General features: G+C 51.6%; 2 long non-coding RNA genes across 2 annotated transcripts; one reads left to right on the forward strand and one right to left on the reverse strand.

Moving 5' to 3' along the window:
• Positions 1 to 301: 301 nt before the first annotated feature.
• Positions 302 to 12,431, forward strand: LOC142908315 (uncharacterized). The gene is made up of 3 exons (XR_012931679.1): positions 302 to 375; positions 3,301 to 3,363; positions 12,353 to 12,431. It is a non-coding gene; the product is annotated as an uncharacterized LOC142908315 (long non-coding RNA).
• LOC142908318 (uncharacterized) lies at positions 7,375 to 17,207 on the reverse strand. The gene is made up of 2 exons (XR_012931682.1): positions 16,024 to 17,207; positions 7,375 to 15,116 (listed from the first exon to the last, which is right to left on the reverse strand). It is a non-coding gene; the product is annotated as an uncharacterized LOC142908318 (long non-coding RNA).
• Positions 17,208 to 19,655: the final 2,448 nt, after the last annotated feature.

Here is a 19,655-nt window from a genome sequence, read left to right on the forward strand (position 1 = left end):
ATTGACACTCCCTGACGGTGTTGGTTTTCTCAAGCCTCCCCTGTCCAGGACTTGGCTGTGACCGCGTGAGAGACTGTTGCTTGGAGGAGCTCTGGCGGGAATGTTCTGAGTCAAGAGACGCTGGATGGGAATTCTAGAAGACAGCGAATTAGAGACCCCCCCACCCTCCCCCAAGTCCCAGTCCCAAACTTGAAAGCAACGGATGGCACTGGAGCTGCAAGGGGTTGGAGCAAGGTTGAATGAAATTGTTCTGAGGTTACGTGGAGTTGCACCGAGGTTGTGTGGAGCAGTTGCAGCGAGGTTGTGTGGAGTTGTAACTGAGGCCGTGTGGAGTTGCACTGAAGTTGCACTGAAGTTGCGAGGAGTTGGAGCAAGGTTGCGTGAAGGTGTTGAGGTTACGTTGAGTTGGACCGAGTTTGTGTGCAGTTGCAGCGAGGTTGTGTGGAGTTGCAGAGACCGTGTGGCGTTGCACCGAGGAAGTTGCAGAGTTGAACAGAGACGTCTGCGCTAGGCACAACTGCTGGGGTCCTGTAACATAGAACGTTAGGAGCCCCTGCCCCCACCCACCACCCCAGAGCCACAATGGCCAACACTGAACACCGCTCGCTAGCAATGTCACCATCAAAGGCCTTTCCTGGCTTAGGGAAATATTCAGGATAGCCGTAAGAAAACATTGATTTCAATCTTCAGGTCACATTACGTAAACAACATGCAGTGGTTATTCTATAATTAGGCTTCAAGTATTGACTCGTTCAAAACTTTCAAAGTTCTCCTGACAAACTTTTCCCCGCGTGGCCAATTATGAAAACTAATCGCTCGATTGGCGAGCAAGGCCGAGGATCGGGCCGGAGACTCGCACGGTTACCTGGGTTGAGAAGTCGCCCAGAGACATCTTTCTCAAAGTTGGGGGTGGCAGGAACGGATGCCAGCGTGTCCGATTCCCCATCACCACCACCACCCGCTCAGCCTTGACAATAATAAAACACAATCTCCATGATGCTCACGCGTGGCTACAGAGCACGGCTCATTGCCATTGATAATAAAGAATGCTGCTGCTGTGGGTAGCGAGAGACATTGACACTCCCTGATGGACGCTGTTGGTCGTCTCTGGCCTCTCCTGTCCAGGACTGGGTTGTAACAGCAGTAGGGGGTTGCGTTTCTCCCATTCCGCCCATCGCCATCATCACCCACTCAGCCTTGACAATGATAACCACAACCTCCGTGTTCACACTCGTGGCTACATAGCAGCACTGCTCATGACCATTGCATAGTATAAATGTTGCTGCTGTGGGTAGCAAGAGACATTGACACTCCCTGATGGACGGTGTTGACGTTGCATCAAGGTTGCGTTGAGTAGCACCGAGGCTGCGTGGAGTTCCAGTAGGGAATTGCGCGGAGTTGAACAGAGACGTCTGCGCTAGGCACAACCTCTGGTGTCCTGTAACACAGAACGTTAGGAGCCCCTCCCCCCACCCACCACCCCAGAGCCACAATGGCCAACACTGCACACCGCTCGCTAGCAATGTCACCATCAACGCTCTTTCCTGGCTCAGGGAAATATTCAGGATAGCCGTAAGAAAACATTGATTTCAATCTTCAGGTCACATTACGTAAACTTCATGCTGTGGTTATTCTATAACTAGGCTTCAAGTATTGACTGGTTAAAAAGTTTCAAAGTCCTCCTGACAACTTTTCCACGCGTGGCCAATTACAAAAACTAATCGCTCGTTTGGTGAGCAAGGCCGAGGACCGGGCCGAAGACTCGCACCGTTACCTGGGTTGAGAACTCGCCCAGTCATCTTTCTCAAAGTTGGGGGTGGCAGGAACGGATGCCAGCGTGTCCGATTCCCCATCATCACCACCACCGCTCAGCCTTGACAATAATAAAACACAACCTCCGTGTTTACACTCGTGGCTACCTAGCAGCACTGCTCATGACCATTTCATAGTAATGTTGCCGCTGTGGGTCGCAAGAGACATTGACACTCCCTGATGGACGGTGTTGGCGTTCTCTGGCCCCTCCTGTCCAGGACTGAGTTGTAACAGTGGTAGGAGGCTGGAGACCTGGCTCCCTGTCCCGTCACTGCCTGGGATCTCTGCCCCGTTGGGGCTTCCTTGGTTTGGAGCTGTACCGAGATGTTGAGATGATGTTCAAAGCGAGTAGGAGAGTAGACCCGGGGAGGATTCTGGAAGACAGGTTAGAGTACCCCCCCCCCCCCCCCCCCCCGCCTTCTGCCGATACAAACACAACTCCGGTAGTAGCTAGGCCAATTAAAACAGGCGCCAAAGTATTTGTGGTGTCGCCAGGTACCGGTACAACCGCCTGGAATCGCCGACGGACGAAGACCTTGGGCCTCCTCCTCCTCCGCGAGTGGACGGGTGGAGGAGTCTGCAGGTTGCAGCGTTAAAGGAACCCCCCCCTCCCCCAACTGCCACAGTCAACAAACTTGAAAGCAACGGATGGCCCAGGAGCTGCGGTTTTACCAGGAGGTCCGTTAACTGCCTGGGTTTTCCCGACGACGCCCCAGACATCCGCACTTCCTTTACGGGACGCACGAGAGGGTTTGTGTGGAGCTCGAAGCGTGAGAGACGTCTGTGTAAATCAGACTTGAGCTCTTGCCACTGCCTGGATTCACCGATGATCTCTTCCCCCTCTTTGCTGGCGTCGCGAGGACGCAGGAGACGCGAGGGTTTCTGGAAGACACGGTGTTAAGACGACCCCCCCCCCTCCCCAACTCCGATAGGAACGCAAAGCCTGAAGTAGTCGTTGATAATGCGAATGGCAACGGCGTTTTAACTTTACCAGGTGTCCCGTTAACGGCCTGGATTCTCCCAACAACGCCACAGACATCTGCACGCCCTCCACTCCGCTTGCACAACACGAAGCCGCGTGGAGTTGAACCGAGACATCAAAGACGCAGACCTGGCTCCCTGTCCCGTCACTGCCTGGGATCTCTGCCCCGTTGGGGCTTCCTTGGTTTGGAGCTGTACCGAGATGTTTGATGATTGAGCGAGAGTTGACCAGGGAGAGGATTCTGGAAGACAGAACGTTAGAGACCCCCCCCACTCCCCCTGATACAAACACAAGGCCTGTAGCAGTAGTAGCAACAAGGCAAATGTGAATGTCAAAGTATTTACGGTGTTACCGGGTCCCGTTAACTGCCTGGGATGGCCGATGATAGAGGAGCAATTTGCGCTTCCTTCCCTCTTGCTGTCCCCTTGTACGATGTCGCGAGGTTGCTTGGGAGGTGAACAGAGAACGTGTGGAGTTGCACTGAAGTTGCGAGGAGTAGGAGCAAGGTTGCGTGAAGGTGTTCTGAGGTTACGTAAAGTTGCACCGAGGTAACGTGGAGTTGCACCGAGGTCGTATGGAGTTGCAACTGAGGAAGTTGCGTGGAGTTGAACAGTCGTCTGCACTAGGCACAATTGCTGGCGTCCTGTAACACAGAACGTTAGGAGCCCCTCCCCCCACCCACCACCCCAGAGCCACAATGGCCAACACTGCACACCGCTCGCGAGCAATGTCACCATCAACGCCCTTTCCTGACATAGGGAAATATTCAGGATAGTCGTAAGAAAACATTGATTTCAATCTTCAGCTCACATGACGTAAACTTCATGCTGTGTTCATTTGCAAATAAAGGTTTCAAGTTTTGCCTCGATTAAAACTTTCACAAAGTCCTGCCGACAACTTTTCCCCGCGTGTTCAATTATGAACGCCAAAAGTTCAATTCATCAAACCTCGGTCTAACACGTCGCACGCTTTCGCGACCACGATGATTCACGGTGAAGGCGTTTTTGTGTCAGATCGCGTTATTTATAAATGTGTCGCAACCCTCCACCACCCGACACGGCCAATCAGTAAAAAGATGTGTCACGTTGACAAGAGACAAAATAGTTCACCACTTTAGCCCGCCGGTGTGTTGTAGAGCGGATCCACAACATTGACAATCTGGTTAGCGTGACGTTTCACTGCAAATCACATCCCGCACCTTCGGGCAAATTTGCCAGAATAGTGAAACCATCCACCTGCGTCTGGTCTTAAATAGTGCAGGATGACCGTGCCATTGTTGTTGAACCCCATCAGGATTCTAGATCAGAGGCGGGGGTCTATGCAATCAAGTAATAGATCAGTAAATTAGCCGCTTAGCACGCGACTCACCTGAAAGCAATTGCAAAGTGCGTTGAGTATTACTTAATAATACGCTTCCATATTCTTTGGGTCTTTCAGTAAAGTCACGTGGCTTTACCGAATGACCCAAAGAATATTAATTCCTGCAGTCACGAAAGGTCGAGATTTAAGACGCTTCCAGGCTGCGCCGAGTCTGTTATTCTCGAACTAATCTTGGCCAGTAATAATTAGTTCCGCGTAACACTTCAACGGTATCAAAATCAATTGAATCTCCTTGTTGGCAAGCGAGCTCAGCCACTGCCGACAGCTGCGTTTGAGAGACTTTAATGTTCCTTTGGTGTTCAAGTAGACATCCACATCGCTCGATTGATGAGCAAGGCCGAGGATCGGGCCGGAGACTCGCACAGTTACCTGGGTTGAGAACTCGCCCAGAGACATCTTTCTCAAAGTTGGGGGTGGCAGGAACGGATGCCAGCGTGTCCGATTCCCCATCACCACCACCACCACCACCCGCTCAGCCTTGACAATAATAAAACACAACCTCCATGATGCTCCCGCGTGGCTACACAGCACGGCTCATTGCCATTGATAATAAAGAATGCTGCTGCTGTGGGTACCAAGAGACATTGACACTCCCTGATCGACGGTGTTGACGTTGCATCAAGGTTGCGTTGAGTGGCACCGAGGCTGTGTGGAGTTCCAGTAAGGAATTGCGTGGAGTTGAACAGAGACGTCTGCGCTAGGCACAACTGCTGGGGTCCTGTAACACAGAACGTTAGGAGCCCCTCCCCCCACCCCGATACAAACAAATCCTGTAGTAGCAGCAGCAGCGAGGCAAATTCAAACGCACGGCCAAAGGAGTTGCGGTCTTACCAGGAGGTCTGCTAACTGCCCGTATCCACCGCCGATTCGACCGTTTGCAGTTCCTTCCTCTGCACTTGAACCGAGACATCAAAGACGCAGACCTGGCTCCCTGTCCCGTCACTGCCTGGGATCTCTGCCCCGTTGAGACTTCCTCGGTTTTGAGCTCTATCGAGATGTTTGATGTTTGAGCGAGAGTAGACCAGGGAGAGGATTCTGGAAGACAGAACGTTAGAGACCCCCCCCCTCCCCCTGATACAAACACAAGGCCTGTAGTAGTAGTAGTAGCAGCAAGGCAAATGTGAATGTCAAAGTATTTACGGTGTTACCGGGTTCCGTTAACTGCCTGGAATGGCGATGATAGAGGAGCAATTTGCGCCTCCTTCCCTCATGCTGTCCCCTTGTACGATGTCGCGAGGTTGCTTTGGAGTTGCACTGAAGTTGCGAGGAGTTGGAGCAAGGTTGCGTGAAGGTGTTCTGAAGTTACGTAGAGTTGCACCGAGGTTGTATGTAAGAGATGCACTGAGGAAGTTGCGTAGAGTTGAACAGAGACGTCTGCGCTAGGCACAACTGCTGGGGTCCTGTAACATAGAACGTTAGGAACCCCTCCCCCCCACCCACCACCCCAGAGCCACAATATCCAACACTGCACACCGCTCGCTAGCAATGTAACCATCAACGCCCTTTCCTGGCTTAGGGAAATATTCAGGATAGCCGTAAGAAAACATAGATTTCAATCTTCAGGTCACCATAAGTAAACTTCATGCTGTGGTTATTTGTAAATGAAGGTTTCAAGTTTTGCCTCCATTAAAACTTTCAACTTCCTCCTGACAACTTTTCCCCGTGTTTCCACTTAAGAAAATTAATCGCTCGTTTGGCGAGCAAGGCCGAGGATCGGGCCGGAGACTCGCACGGTTACCTGGGTTGAGAACTCGCCCAGAGACATGGTTCTCAAAGTTGGGGGTGGCAGGAACGGATGCCAGCGAGTCCGATTCCCCATTGCCACCACCACCCGCTCAGCCTTGACAATAATAAAACACAACCTCGTGATGCTCATGCGTGGCTACAGAGCACGGCTCATTGCTATTGATAATAAAGAATGCTGCTGCTGTGGGTAGCAAGAGACATTGACACTCCCTGATGGATGGTGTTGACGTTGCATCAAGGTTGCGTTGAGTAGCACCGAGGCTGTGTGGAGTTCCAGTAAGGAAGTTGCGTGGAGTTGAACAGAGACGTCTGCGCTAGGCACAACTGCTGGGGTCCTGTAACACAGAACGTTAGGAGCCCCTCCCCCCTCCCCGATACAAACAAATCCTGTAGTAGTAGCAGCAGCGAGGCAAATTCAAACGCACGGCCAAAGGAGTTGCGGTGTTACCAGGAGGTCCGCTAACTGCCCGTATCCACCGCCGATTCCACCGTTTGCACTTCCTTCCTCTGCACTTGAACCGAGACATCAAAGACGCAGACCTGGCTCCCTGTCCCGTCACTGCCTGGGATCTCTGCCCCGTTGGGGCTTCCTTGGTTTGGAGCTGTACCGAGATGTTTGATGTTTGAGCGAGAGTAGACGAGGGAGAGGATTCTGGAAGACAGAACGTTATAGTACCCCCCCCCCCCCCACTAGCCCCTGATACAAACACAAGGCCTGTAGTAGTAGTAGCAGCAAGGCAAATGTGAATGTCAAAGTATTTACGGTGTTACCGGGTCCCGTTAACTGCCTGGAATGGCCGATGATAGAGGAGCAATTTGCGCTTCCTTCCCTCTTGCTGTCCCCTTGTACGATGTCGCGAGGTTGCTTGGGAGTTGCACAGAGAATGCGTGAAGTTGCACTGAAGTTGCGAGGAGTTGGAGCAAGGTTGCGTGAAGGTGTTCTGAGGTTACGTAGAGTTGCACCGAGGTTGTATGGAAGAGTTGCACTGAGGTTGTGTGGAGTTGCACTGAGGAAGTTGCGTGGAGTTGAACAGAGAAGTCTGCGCTAGGCACAACTGCTGGGGTCCTGTAACATAGAACGTTAGGAGCCCCTCCCCCCACCCACCACCCCAGAGCCACAATGGCCAACACTGCACACCGCTCGCTAGCAATGTCACCATCAACGCCCTTTCCTGGCTTAGGGAAATATTCAGGATATTCGAAAGAAAACAACGATTTCAATTTCAGGTCACATTGCTTTATCTTCATGCTGTGGTCATTTGCAAATAAAGGTTTCAAGTTTTGCCTCGATTAAAACCTTAACAAAGTCCTGCCGACAGCTTTTCCCCGCGTGTTCAATTATGAATGCCAAAAGTTAAATTCATCAAACCTCGGTCTAACACGTCGCACGCTTTCGCGACCACGATGATTCACGGTGAAGGTGTTTTTGTGTCAGATCGCGTTATTTATAAATGTGTCGCAACCCTCCACCACCCGACACGGCCAATCAGTAAAAAGATGTGTCACGTTGACAAGAGACAAAATAGTTCACCACTTTAGCCCGCCGGTGTGTTGCAGAGCGGATCCACAACATTTACCAAATCTGGGTAGCATGACGTTTCGCTGCAAATCACATCTGGCACCTTCGGGCAAATTTGCCAGAATAGTGAAACCATCCACCTGCGTCTGGTCTTAAATAGTGAAAGGATGACCGTGCCATCGTTGTTGAACCCCATCAGGATTCGAGATCAGAGGCGGGGGTATATGCAATCAAGTAATAGATCAGTAATCAGCAACTTAGCATGTCACCGACCTGTAAGCAATTGCAAAGTGTGTTGAGTGTTACTTAATAATACGCTTCCATATTCTTTGGGTCTTTCGGTAAACTCATGTGGCTTTACCGAATGACCCAAAGAATATTAATTCCTGCAGTCACGAAAGCTTCAAGTCGAGATTTAAGACGCTTCCAGGCTGCGCCGAGCCTGTTGCGATCACAGCGGGTTGAAATTATTTGAATTGTTCTCAATTCAAAATTATTCTCCAACTTATCTCGGCCAGTAATAATTAGTTCCGCGTAACACTTCAACGGTATCAAAATCAATTGAATGTCCTTGTCGGCAAGCGAGCTCAGCCACTACCGACAGCTGTGTTTGGGAGAATTTAATGTTCCTCTGGTGTTCAAGTAGACATCCACATCGCTCGTTTGGCGAGCAAGGCCGAGGATCGGGCCGGAGACTCGCACGGTTACCTGGGTTGAGAACTCGCCCAGACATCTTTCTCAAAGTTGGGGGTGGCAGGAACGGATGCCAGCGTGTCCGATTCCCCATCACCACCACCACCCGCTCAGCCTTGACAATAATAAAACACAACCTCCGTGATGCTCACGCGTGGCAACAGAGCACGGCTCATTGCCATTGATAATAAATAATGCTGCTGCTGTGGGTAGCGAGACACATTGACACTCCCTGATGGACGGTGTTGACGGTGCATCAAGATTGTGTTGAGTAGCACCGAGGCTGTGTGGAGTTCCAGTAAGGAATTGCGTGGAGTTGAACAGAGACGTCTGCGCTAGGCACAACTGCTGGGGTCCTGTAACACAGAACGTTAGGAGCCCCTCCCCCCTCCCCGATACAAACAAATCCTGTAGTAGTAGCAGCAGCGAGGCAAATTCAAACGCACGGCCAAAGGAGTTGCGGTGTTACCGGGAGGTCCGCTAACTGCCCGTATCCACCGCCGATTCCACCATTTGCACTTCCTTCCTCTGCACTTGAACGGAGACATCGAGACGCAGACCTGGCTCCCTGTCCTGTCACTGCCTGGGATCTCTGCCCCGTTGGGGTTCCAACTCAAGAGACATTTGCGTGAGCCAGACTTGGGGCTCCTGTAACCGCCCTGGGTTCACCAATGATCTCTCTCTCCCCCTTTGCTGCTGCTGCTGTTGTTGTTGTTGCGAGCACGCAGGAGACGCGAGGGAGTCTGTAGGAGGCGGCGTGAACACAACAACCCCTCCCCCTTCCTCATACCCAGCCCACAACTCCCGACGTGAGAACACGAATTCTAGTAGCAACGCAACCGTTTGTAAAAGCGGAACAGAGTTGTTGTGTTTGGGGTTTGATCGCGTAAACATATTAAAAGTCTCCTTTGGTTCTTTCAGTCAAGTCACGTAGAATGAGAGTAAAATAATAAAATTAGACGATAAAATTCTCACAACGTTTTGGCCACAACACAAGTAGCCTTCTTCAGGTGAAAGAACAGAACTGTCATCCCAAAACGTAGTGAGAATTGTATCGTCTTATTTTATTCTCATTCTACATGGCGGTGACTTTACCGAAAGAACCAAAGACGATGAATCCTTGCAGTCGCAAAAGCTTTAAATCGAAATTTATATTAAATGTGTCGTTAAAACCCGCCACCACCCGACACGGCCAATTGGGGTAAGGTTTGTCGCGTGAACAAAACGTGCCAATTCGTCACTGGTTCCAGCACACGCACAAAAACCAACTTCTGTTATGTACATCGCTCGTGAAACGTTAGGAACCCCCCCGCCCCAAACTACGATAGGAACGCAAAGCCTGAAGTAGTCGTTGATGATTCGGGGCTGCTGCCACTTTGATCCAGACTCCACTCCTGATCCTCGCTCCAGACTCCACTCCTGATCCTCGCTCCAGACTCCACTCCACATCCTCGCTCCAGACTCCACTCCTGATCCTCGCTTTAGACTCCACTCCTGATCCTCGCTCCAGACTCCACTCCTGATCCTCGCTCCAGACTCCACTCCTGATCCTCGCTCCAGACTCCACTCCACTCCTGATCCTCGCTCCAGACTCCACTCCTGATCCTCACTCCAGACTCCACTCCACTCCTGATCCTCGCTCCAGACTCCACTCCTGATCCTCACTCCAGACTCCACTCCTGATCCTCACTCCAGACTCCACTCCTGATCCTCGCTCCAGACTCCACTCCACTCCTGATCCTCACTCCAGACTCCACTCCTGATCCTCGCTCCAGACTCCACTCGAGATCCTCGCTCCAGACTCCACTCCTGATCCTCGCTTTAGACTCCACTCCTGATCCTCGCTCCAGACTCCACTCCTGATCCTCGCTCCAGACTCCACTCCTGATCCTCGCTCCAGACTCCACTCCACTCCTGATCCTCGCTCCAGACTCCACTCCTGATCCTCACTCCAGACTCCACTCCACTCCTGATCCTCGCTCCAGACTCCACTCCTGATCCTCACTCCAGACTCCACTCCTGATCCTCACTCCAGACTCCACTCCACTCCTGATCCTCGCTCCAGACTCCACTCCTGATCCTCACTCCAGACTCCACTCCTGATCCTCACTCCAGACTCCACTCCTGATCCTCGCTCCAGACTCCACTCCACTCCTGATCCTCACTCCAGACTCCACTCCAGATCCTCGCTCCAGACTCCACTCCTGATCCTCGCTCCAGACTCCACTCCACTGCTGATCCTCGCTCCAGACTCCACTCCTGATCCTCACTCCAGACTCCACTCCACTCATGATCCTCGCTCCAGACTCCACTCCTGATCCTCACTCCAGACTCCACTCCTGATCCTCGCGCCACACTCCACTCCAGGTCCTCGCTCCAGACTCCACTCCACTCCTGATCCTCGCTCCAGACTCCACTCCTGATCCTCGCTCCAGACTCCACTCCTGATCCTCGCGCCACACTCCACTCCAGGTCCTCGCTCCAGACTCCACTCCACTCCTGATCCTCGCTCCAGACTCCACTCCTGATCCTCGCGCCACACTCCACTCAAGGTCCTCGCGCCACACTCCACTCCACTCCTGATCCTCGCTCCAGACTCCACTCCTGATCCTCGCTCCAGACTCCACTCCAGGTCCTCGCTCCAGGCTCCACTCCTGATCCTCGCTCCAGACTCCACTCCTGATCCTCGCTCCAGACTCCACTCCACTCCTGATCCTCGCTCCAGACTCGACTCCTGATCCTCGCTCCAGACTCCACTCCTGATCCTCGTTCCAGACTCCACTCCTGATCCTCGCTCCAGACTCCAGACTCCACTCCTGACCCTAGCTCAAGACTCCACTCCGGATCCCTGCTCCAGACTCCACTCCTGATCCTCGCTCCAGACTCCACTCCGGATCCCTGCTCCAGACTCCACTCCTGATCCTCGCTCCAGACTATACTCCTGATCCTCACTCCAGACTCCACTCCTGATCCTCGCTCCAGATCCTCGCTCCAGACTCCACTCCTGATCCTCGCTCCAGACTCCACTCCTGATCCTCGCTCCAGACTCCACTCCTGATCCTCCCTCCAGACTCCACTTCTGATCCTCGCTCCAGACTCCACTCCTGATCCTCACTTCAGACTCCACTCCTGATCCTCGGTCCAGATCCTCGCTCCAGACTCCACTTCTGATTCTCGCTCCAGACTCCACTCCTGATCCTCGCTCCAGACTCCACTCCTGATCCTCGCTCCAGATCCTCACTCCATACTCCACTCCTGATCCTCCCTCCAGACTCCACTTCTGATCCTCGCTCCAGACTCCAATCCTGATCCTCGCTCCAGACTCCACTCCTGATCCTCGCTCCAGATCCTCACTCCATACTCCACTCCTGATCCTCCCTCCAGACTCCACTTCTGATCCTCGCTCCAGACTCCACTCCACTCCTGATCCTCGCTCCAGACTCCACTCCACTCCTGATCCTCGCTCCAGACTCCACTCCTGGCTTAGGTAAATATGCAGGATAGTCGTAAGAAAACATTGATTTCAATCTTCAGGTCACATGATCTAAACTTCATGCTGTGGTTATTCTCTAACTAGGCTTCAAGTTTTGACTCGTTAAAAACGTTCAAAGTCCTCCTGACAACTTTTCCCCGCGTTTCCAATTACGAAAACTAATCACTCGTTTGGTGAGCAAGGCCGAGGATCGGGCCGGAGACTCGCACGGTTACCTGGGTTGAGAACTCGCCCAGAGACATCTTTCTCAAAGTTGGGGGTGGCAGGAACGGATGCCAGCGTGTCCGATTCCCCATCACCACCACCACCACCCGCTCAGCCTTGACAATGATAAACACAACCTCCGTGTTCACACTCGTGGCTACCTAGCAGCACTGCTCATGACCATTTCACAGTAATAATGTTGCTGCTGTGGGTAGGAAGAGACATTGACACTCCCTGACGGTGTTGGTTTTCTCAAGCCTCCCCTGTCCAGGACTTGGCTGTGACCACGTGAGAGACTGTTGCTTCGAGGAGCTCTGGCGGGAATGTTCTGAGTCAAGAGATGCTGGATGGGAATTCTAGAAGACAGCGAATTAGAGACCCCCCCACCCTCCCCCAAGTCCCAGTCCCAAACTTGAAAGCAACGAATGGCACTGGAGCTGCGAGGGGTTGGAGCAAGGTTGAATGAAATTGTTCCGAGGTTACGTGGAGTTGCACCGAGGTTGTGTGGAGGAGTTGCACCGAGGTTGTGTGGAGGAGTTGCACTGAGGTTGTGTGGAGTTGTAACTGAGGCCGTGTGGAGTTGCACTGAAGTTGCGAGGAGTTGGAGTAAGGTTGCGTGAAGGTGTTCTTAAGTTACGTAAAGATGCACCGAGGTTGTATGGAAGAGTTGCACTGAGGCCGTGTGAGTTGCAACTGAGGAAGTTGGAGTTGAACAGAGACGTCTGCGCTAGGCACAACTGCTGGTGTCCTGTAACATAGAACGTTAGGAGCCCCTCCCCCCACCCACCACCCCAGAGCCACAATGGCCAACACTGCACACCGCTTGCTAGCAATGTCACCATCAACGCCCTTTCCGGGCTTAGGGAAATATTTAGGATAGCCGAAAGAAAACATTGATTTTAATCTTCAGGTCACATTACGTAAACTTCATTCTGTGGTTATTCTCGAATTAGGCTTCAAGTTTTGCCTAGATTAAAACTTTCAAAGTCCTGCCGGACAACTTTTCCCCGCGTTTCCAATTAGGAAAACTAATCGCTCGATTGATGAGCAAGGCCGAGGATCGGGCCGGAGACTCGCACGGTTACCTGGGTTGAGAACTCGCCCAGACATCTTTCTCAAAGTTGGGGGTGGCAGGAACGGATGCCAGCGTGTCTGATTCCCCATCACCACGACCACCACCCGCTCAGCCTTGACAATAATAAAACACAACCTCCGTGATGCTCACGCGTGGCTACAGAGCACGGCTCATTGCCATTGATAATAAAGAATGCTTCTGCTGTGGGTAGCGAGAGACATTGACACTCCCTGGTGGCGTTGAGTAGCACTGAGGCTGTGGAGTTCCAGTAAGGAATTGCGTGGAGGTGAACAGAGACGTCTGTGCTAGGCACAACTGCTGGGGTCCTGTAACACAGAACGTTAGGAGCCCCTCCCCCCTCCCCGATACAAACAAATCCTGTAGTAGTAGCAGCGAGGCAAATTCAAAGGAGTTGCGGTGTTACCAGGAGGTCCGCTAACTGCCCGTATCCACCACCGATTCGACCGTTTGCACTTCCTTCCTCTGCACTTGAACCGAGACATCAAAGACGCAGAACTGGCTCCCTGTCCCGTCACTGCCTGAGATCTCTGCCCCGTTGGGGCTTCCTTGGTTTGGAGCTGTACCGAGATGTTTGATGTTTGAGCGAGAGTAGACCAGGGAGAGGATTCTGGAAAACAGAACGTTAGAGACCCCCCCCCTCCCGCTGATACAAACACAAGGCCTGTAGCAGTAGTAGCAGCAAGGCAAATGTGAATGTCAAAGTATTTACGGTGTTACCGGGTTCCGTTAACTGCCTGAAATGGCCGATGATAGAGGAGCAATTTGCGCTTCCTTCCCTCTTGCTGTCCCCTTGTACGATGTCGCGAGGTTGCTTGGGAGGTGCACAGAGAACGCGTGGAGTTGCACTGAAGTTGCGAGGAGTTGGAGCAAGGTTGAATGAAATTGTTCTGAGGTTACGTAGAGTTGCACCGAGGTAACGTGGAGTTGCACCGAGGTTGTGTGGAGGGGTTGCAGCGAGGTTGTGTGGAGTTGCAACTGAGGAAGTTGCGTGGAGTTGAACAGAGACGTCTGCGCTAGGCACAACTGCTGGGGTCCTGTAACACAGAACGTTAGGAGCACCCCCCCCCACCCACCACCCCAGAGCCACAATGGCCAACACTGCACACCGCTCGCTAGCAATGTCACCATCAACGCCCTTTCCTGGCTTAGGGAAATATTCAGGATAGCCGTAAGAAAACATTGATTTCAATCTTCAGGTCACGTGACGTAAAAATAATGCCGTGTTTATTCGCTAATTAGGTTTCAAGTTTTGCCTCGATTAAAACTCACAAAGTCCTGCCGAAAACTTTTTCCTGCGTGTTCAATTATGAACGCCAAAAGTTCAATTCATCAAACCTCAGTCTAACACGTCGCATGCTTTCGCGACCACGATGATTCACGGTGAAGGCGTTTTTGTGTTAGATCGCGTTATTTATAAATGTGTCGCAACCCTCCACCACCCGACACGGCCAATCAGTAAAAAGATGTGTCACGTTGACAAGAGACAAAATAGTTCACCACTTTAGCCCGCCAGTGTGTTGAAGAGTGGATCCACAACATTGACAATCTGGTTAGCGTGACGTTTCACTGCAAATCACATCCGGCACCTTCGGGCAAATTTGGCAGAATAGTGAAACCGTCCACCTGCGTCTGGTCTTAAATAGTGAAAGGATGACCGTGCCATCGTTGTTGAACCCCATCAGGATTCGAGATCAGAGGTGGGGGTAAATGCAATCAAGTAACAGATCAATAATCAGCAACTTAGCATGTCACTGACCTGTAAGCAATTGCAAAGTGTGTTGAGCGTTACTTAATAATACGCTTCCATATTTTTTGGGTCTTTCGGTAAAGTCACGTGGCTTTACCGAATGACCCGAAGAATATGAATTCCTGCAGTTACGAAAGCTTTAAGTCGAGATTTAAGACGCTTCCAGGCTGCGCCGAGCCTTTTGCGATCACAGTGGGTTGAAATTATTTGAATTCTTCTCAATTCAAAATAATTCTCCAAATTATCTCGGCCAGTAATAATTAGTTCCGCGTAACACTTCAACGGTATCAAAATCAATTGAATGTCCTTGTCGGCAAGCGAGCTCAGCCACTACCGACAGCTGTGTTTGGGAGAATTTAATGTTCCTCTGGTGTTCAAGTAGACATCCACATCGCTTGTTTGGCGAGCAAGGCCGAGGATCGGGCCGGAGACTCGCACGGTTACCTGGGTTGAGAACTCGCCCAGACATCTTTCTCAAAGTTGGGGGTGGCGGGAACGGATGCCAGCGTGTCCAATTCCCCATCACCACCACCACCCGCTCAGCATTGACAATAATAAAACACAACCTCCGTGATGCTCACGCGTGGCTACAGGGCACGGCTCATTGCCATTGATAATAAAGAATGCTGCTGCTGTGGGTAGCGAGAGACATTGACACTCCCTGATGGACGCTGTTGGTCGTCTCTGGCCTCTCCTGTCCAGGACTGGGTTGTAACAGCAGTAGGGGGTTGCGTTTCTCCCATTCCGCCCATCGCCATCATCGCCCGCTCAGCCTTGACAATGATAACCACAACCTCCGTGTTCACACTCGTGGCTACATAGCAGCACTGCTCATGACCATTGCATAGTATAAATGTTGCTGCTGTGGGTAGCAAGAGACATTGACACTCCCTGATGGACGGTGTTGACGTTGCATCAAGGTTGCGTTGAGTAGCACCGAGGCTGTGTGGAGTTCCAGTAGGGAATTGCGTGGAGTTGAACAAAGACGTCTGCGCTAGGCACAACCTCTGGGGTCCTGTAACATAGAACGTTAGGAGCCCCTCCCCCCACCCACCACCCCAGAGCCACAATGGCCAACACTGCACACCGCTCGCTAGCAATGTCACCATCAACGCCCTTTCCTGGCTCAGGGAAATATTCAGGATAGCCGTAAGAAAACATTGATTTCAATCTTCAGGTCACATTACGTAAACTTCATGCTGTGGTTATTCTATAACTAGGCTTCAAGTATTGACTCGTTAAAAAGTTTCAAAGTCCTCCTGACAACTTTTCCACGCGTGGCCAATTACAAAAACTAATCGCTCGTTTGGTGAGCAAGGCCGAGGACCGGGCCGGAGACTCGCAACGTTACCTGGGTTGAGAACTCGCCCAGACATCTTTCTCAAAGTTGGGGGTGGCAGGAACGGATGCCAGCGTGTCCGATTCCCCATCACCACCACCCGCTCAGCCTTGACAATAATAAAACACAACCTCCATGATGCTCACGCGTGGCTACAGAGCACGGCTCATTGCCATTGATAATAAAGTATGCTGCTGCTGTGGGTAGCGAGAGACATTGACACTCCCTGATGGACGCTGTTGGTCGTCTCTGGCCTCTCCTGTCCAGGACTGGGTTGTAACAGCGGTAGGAGGTTGCGTTTCTCCCATTCCGCCCATCGCCACCATCGCCCGCTCGGCCTTGACAATTATAAACACGACCTCCGTGTTCACACTCGTGGCTACCTAGCGGCACTGCTCATGACCATTGCATAGTAATAATGTTGCCGCTGTGGGTCGCAAGAGACATTGACACTCCCTGATGGACGGTGTTGGCGTTCTCTGGCCCATGTCCAGGACTGAGTTGTAACAGCGGTAGGAGGCTGGAGACCTGGCTCCCTGTCCCGTCACTGCCTGGGATCTCTGCCCCGTTGGGGCTTCCTTGGTTTGGAGCTGTACCGAGATGTTGAGATGATGTTCAAAGCGAGTAGGAGAGTAGACCCGGGGAGGATTCTGGAAGACAGAAGGTTAGAGTACCCCCCCCCCCGCCTTCTGCCGATACAAACACAACTCCGGTAGTAGCTAGGCCAATTAAAACAGGCGCCAAAGTATGTGTGGTGTCGCCAGGTACCGGTACAACCGCCTGGAATCGCCGACGGACGCAGACCTTGGGCCTCCTCCTCCTCCGCGAGTAGCCAGGTGGAGGAGTCTGCAGGTTGCAGCGTTAAAGGAACCCCCCCCCCTCCCCCAACTGCCACAGTCAACAAACTTGAAAGCAACGGATGGCCCAGGAGCTGCGGTTTTACCAGGAGGTCCGTTAACTGCCTGGGTTTTCCCGATGACGCCCCAGACATCCGCACTTCCTTCACGGGACGCACAAGAGGGTTTGTGTGGAGCTCGAAGCGTGAGAGCTGTCTGTGTAAATCAGACTTGGGGATCTTGCCACTGCCTGGATTCACCGATGATCTCTCTTCCCCCTCTTTGCTGGCGTCGCGAGGACGCAGGAGACGCGAGGGATTCTGGAAGACACGGTGTTAAGACGACCCCCCCCCCCAATCCGATACGTTCGCAAAGCCTGAAGTAGTCGTTGATAATGCGAATGGCAACGGCGTTTTAACTTTACCAGGTGTCCCGTTAACGGCCTGGATTCTCCCGACGATGCCCCAGACATCTGCACGCCCGCCACTCCGCTTGCAACAACACGAAGCCACGTGGAGTTGAACCGAGACATCAAAGACGCAGACCTGGCTCCCTGTCCCGTCACTGCCTGGGATCTCTGCCCCGTTGGGGCTTCCTCGGTTTGGAGCTGTACCGATATGTTTGATGTACGAGCGAGAGTAGACCAGGGAGAGGATTCTGGAAGACATAACGTTAGAGACCCCCCCCACTCCCCCTGATACAAACACAAGGCCTGTAGTAGTAGTAGCAGCAAGGCAAATGTGAATGTCAAAGTATTTACGGTGTTACCAGGTCCCGTTAACTGCCTGGAATGGCCGATGATAGAGGAGCAATTTGCGATTCCTTCCCTCTTGCTGTCCCCTTGTACGATGTTGCTTGGGAGTTGTAACTGAGGCCGTGTGGAGTTGCACTGAAGTTGCGAGGAGTTGGAGCAAGGTTGCGTTAACGTGTTCTTAAGTTACGTAAAGTTGCACCGAGGTAACGTGGAGTTGCACCGAGGTTGTATGGAGGAGTTGCACTGAGGCCGTGTGAGTTGCAACTGAGGAAGTTGCGTGGAGTTGAACAGAGACGTCTGCGCTAGGCACAACTGCTGGGGTCCTGTAACATAGAACGTTAGGAGCCCCTCCCCCCACCCACCACCCCAGAGCCACAATGGCCAACACTGCACACCGCTCGCTATCAATGTCACCATCAACGCCCTTTCCTGGCTTACTCAACTATTCAGGACAGCCGTAAGAAAACATTAATTTCAATCTTCAGGTCACATATCGTAAACTTCATGCCGTGGTTCTTTACTAATGAGGTTTCAGATTTTGCCAAGTTTAAAACTTTCACAAAGTCTTGCCGACATTTCCCTGCGTGGCCAATTAAGAAAACCAAAACGTCAACAAACCTCAAATAGACATCCACATCGCTCGTTTGGTGAGTAAGGCCGAGGATCGGGCCGGAGACTGGCACGGTTACCTGGGTTGAGAACTCGCCCAGACATCTTTCTCATAGTTGGGGGTGGCAGGAACGGATGCCAGCGTGTCCGATTCCCCATCACCACCACCACCACCCGCTCAGCCTTGACAATAATAAAACAGAACCTCCGTGATGCTCACGCGTGGCTACAGAGCACGGCTCATTGCCATTGATAATAATGAATGCTGCTGCTGTGGGTAGCGAGAGACATTTGTGGCACATTAAGAAGGGACCACTCTTTTAATTATATCCTTGTGCAGCAAGGGAGTAAAAGTGTCGTTCTATGAACGTCCTGATGTGCTGTGCGGTGCATTAGTGCGTGTCTCTACAGCAGCATGTGATGACTGAATTGGGCCTGTAGGTGGCTGGCAGGGTTAATGATTAACCGCGCTTGTAAACCCGCCACATGGTTAATGGCGACTCGGAAGAAATGCTGTATGTGACACACGTGTTGGTGCATTTTACAGGTAAAGGACCCAACGGTTGTTTTTGATCGTTATATAAATGTTCTAGACTTGTTCTAGACGTTAAGCTTGGCTTTGAATTGTTCGTTTGTGATATGCAATTAGAGGGGTTTTAGCACTGTGCATTGTAAAGGGATGATGCACTGTAATTACCTACTGTCATTGTAAATCTTTAACTCTAATACTGTTTAGTCTATAACCATGCCCATGTACCCAGAGTATGACTACTTGCAATGCTATTGAGAATAGAACACATGTAAATAGTAAGATGTACAATGGTGATATACAGTACGTATACTGTACACATACAGTACATATAATGGGTGTAAGACACCGAGATAAGTGGATGGTATAGATAGACATACAGCTTAGGATTAACGTAATATTCGAATAGTGATGTGCAAATGTGATTGTCAAAGACAAAGATGGTTTATCAGTAGTAGAATTGGGTGTAAGAGAAAACTGTGAATGATTAACCGCGCTTGTAAACCCGCCACATGGTTAATGGCGACTCGGAAGAAATGCTGTATGTGACACACGTGTTGGTGCATTTTACAGAGTGACGGTGCTGTTCTTCACAAGATTACAGATTCACCACAATAAATGTGCTTGCCCTCGATTTGGAGCACTTGCCCTCGATTTGGAGCACTTGCCCATGCCCTTCATTTCGAGTGTGCAACACATTGACACCCCCTGATGGACGCTGTTGGTCGTCTCTGGCCTCTCCTGTCCAGGACTGGGTTGTAACAGCAGTAGGGGGTTGTGTTTCTCCCATTCCGCCCAACGCCACCATCATCCGCTCAGCCTTGACAATGATAAACACAACCTCCGTGTTCACACTCGTGGCTACCTAGCGGCACTGCTCATGACCATTTCATAGCAATAATGTTGCCGCTGTGGG

The sequence above is a fragment of the Petromyzon marinus genome (assembly GCF_048934315.1).
Source record: "Petromyzon marinus isolate PM22_M1 ecotype Great Lakes invasive population chromosome 78 unlocalized genomic scaffold, UKy_Petmar_22M1.pri1.0 chr78_unloc.3, whole genome shotgun sequence".
In the NCBI taxonomy this organism is placed as follows: Eukaryota; Metazoa; Chordata; class Hyperoartia; order Petromyzontiformes; family Petromyzontidae; genus Petromyzon; species Petromyzon marinus.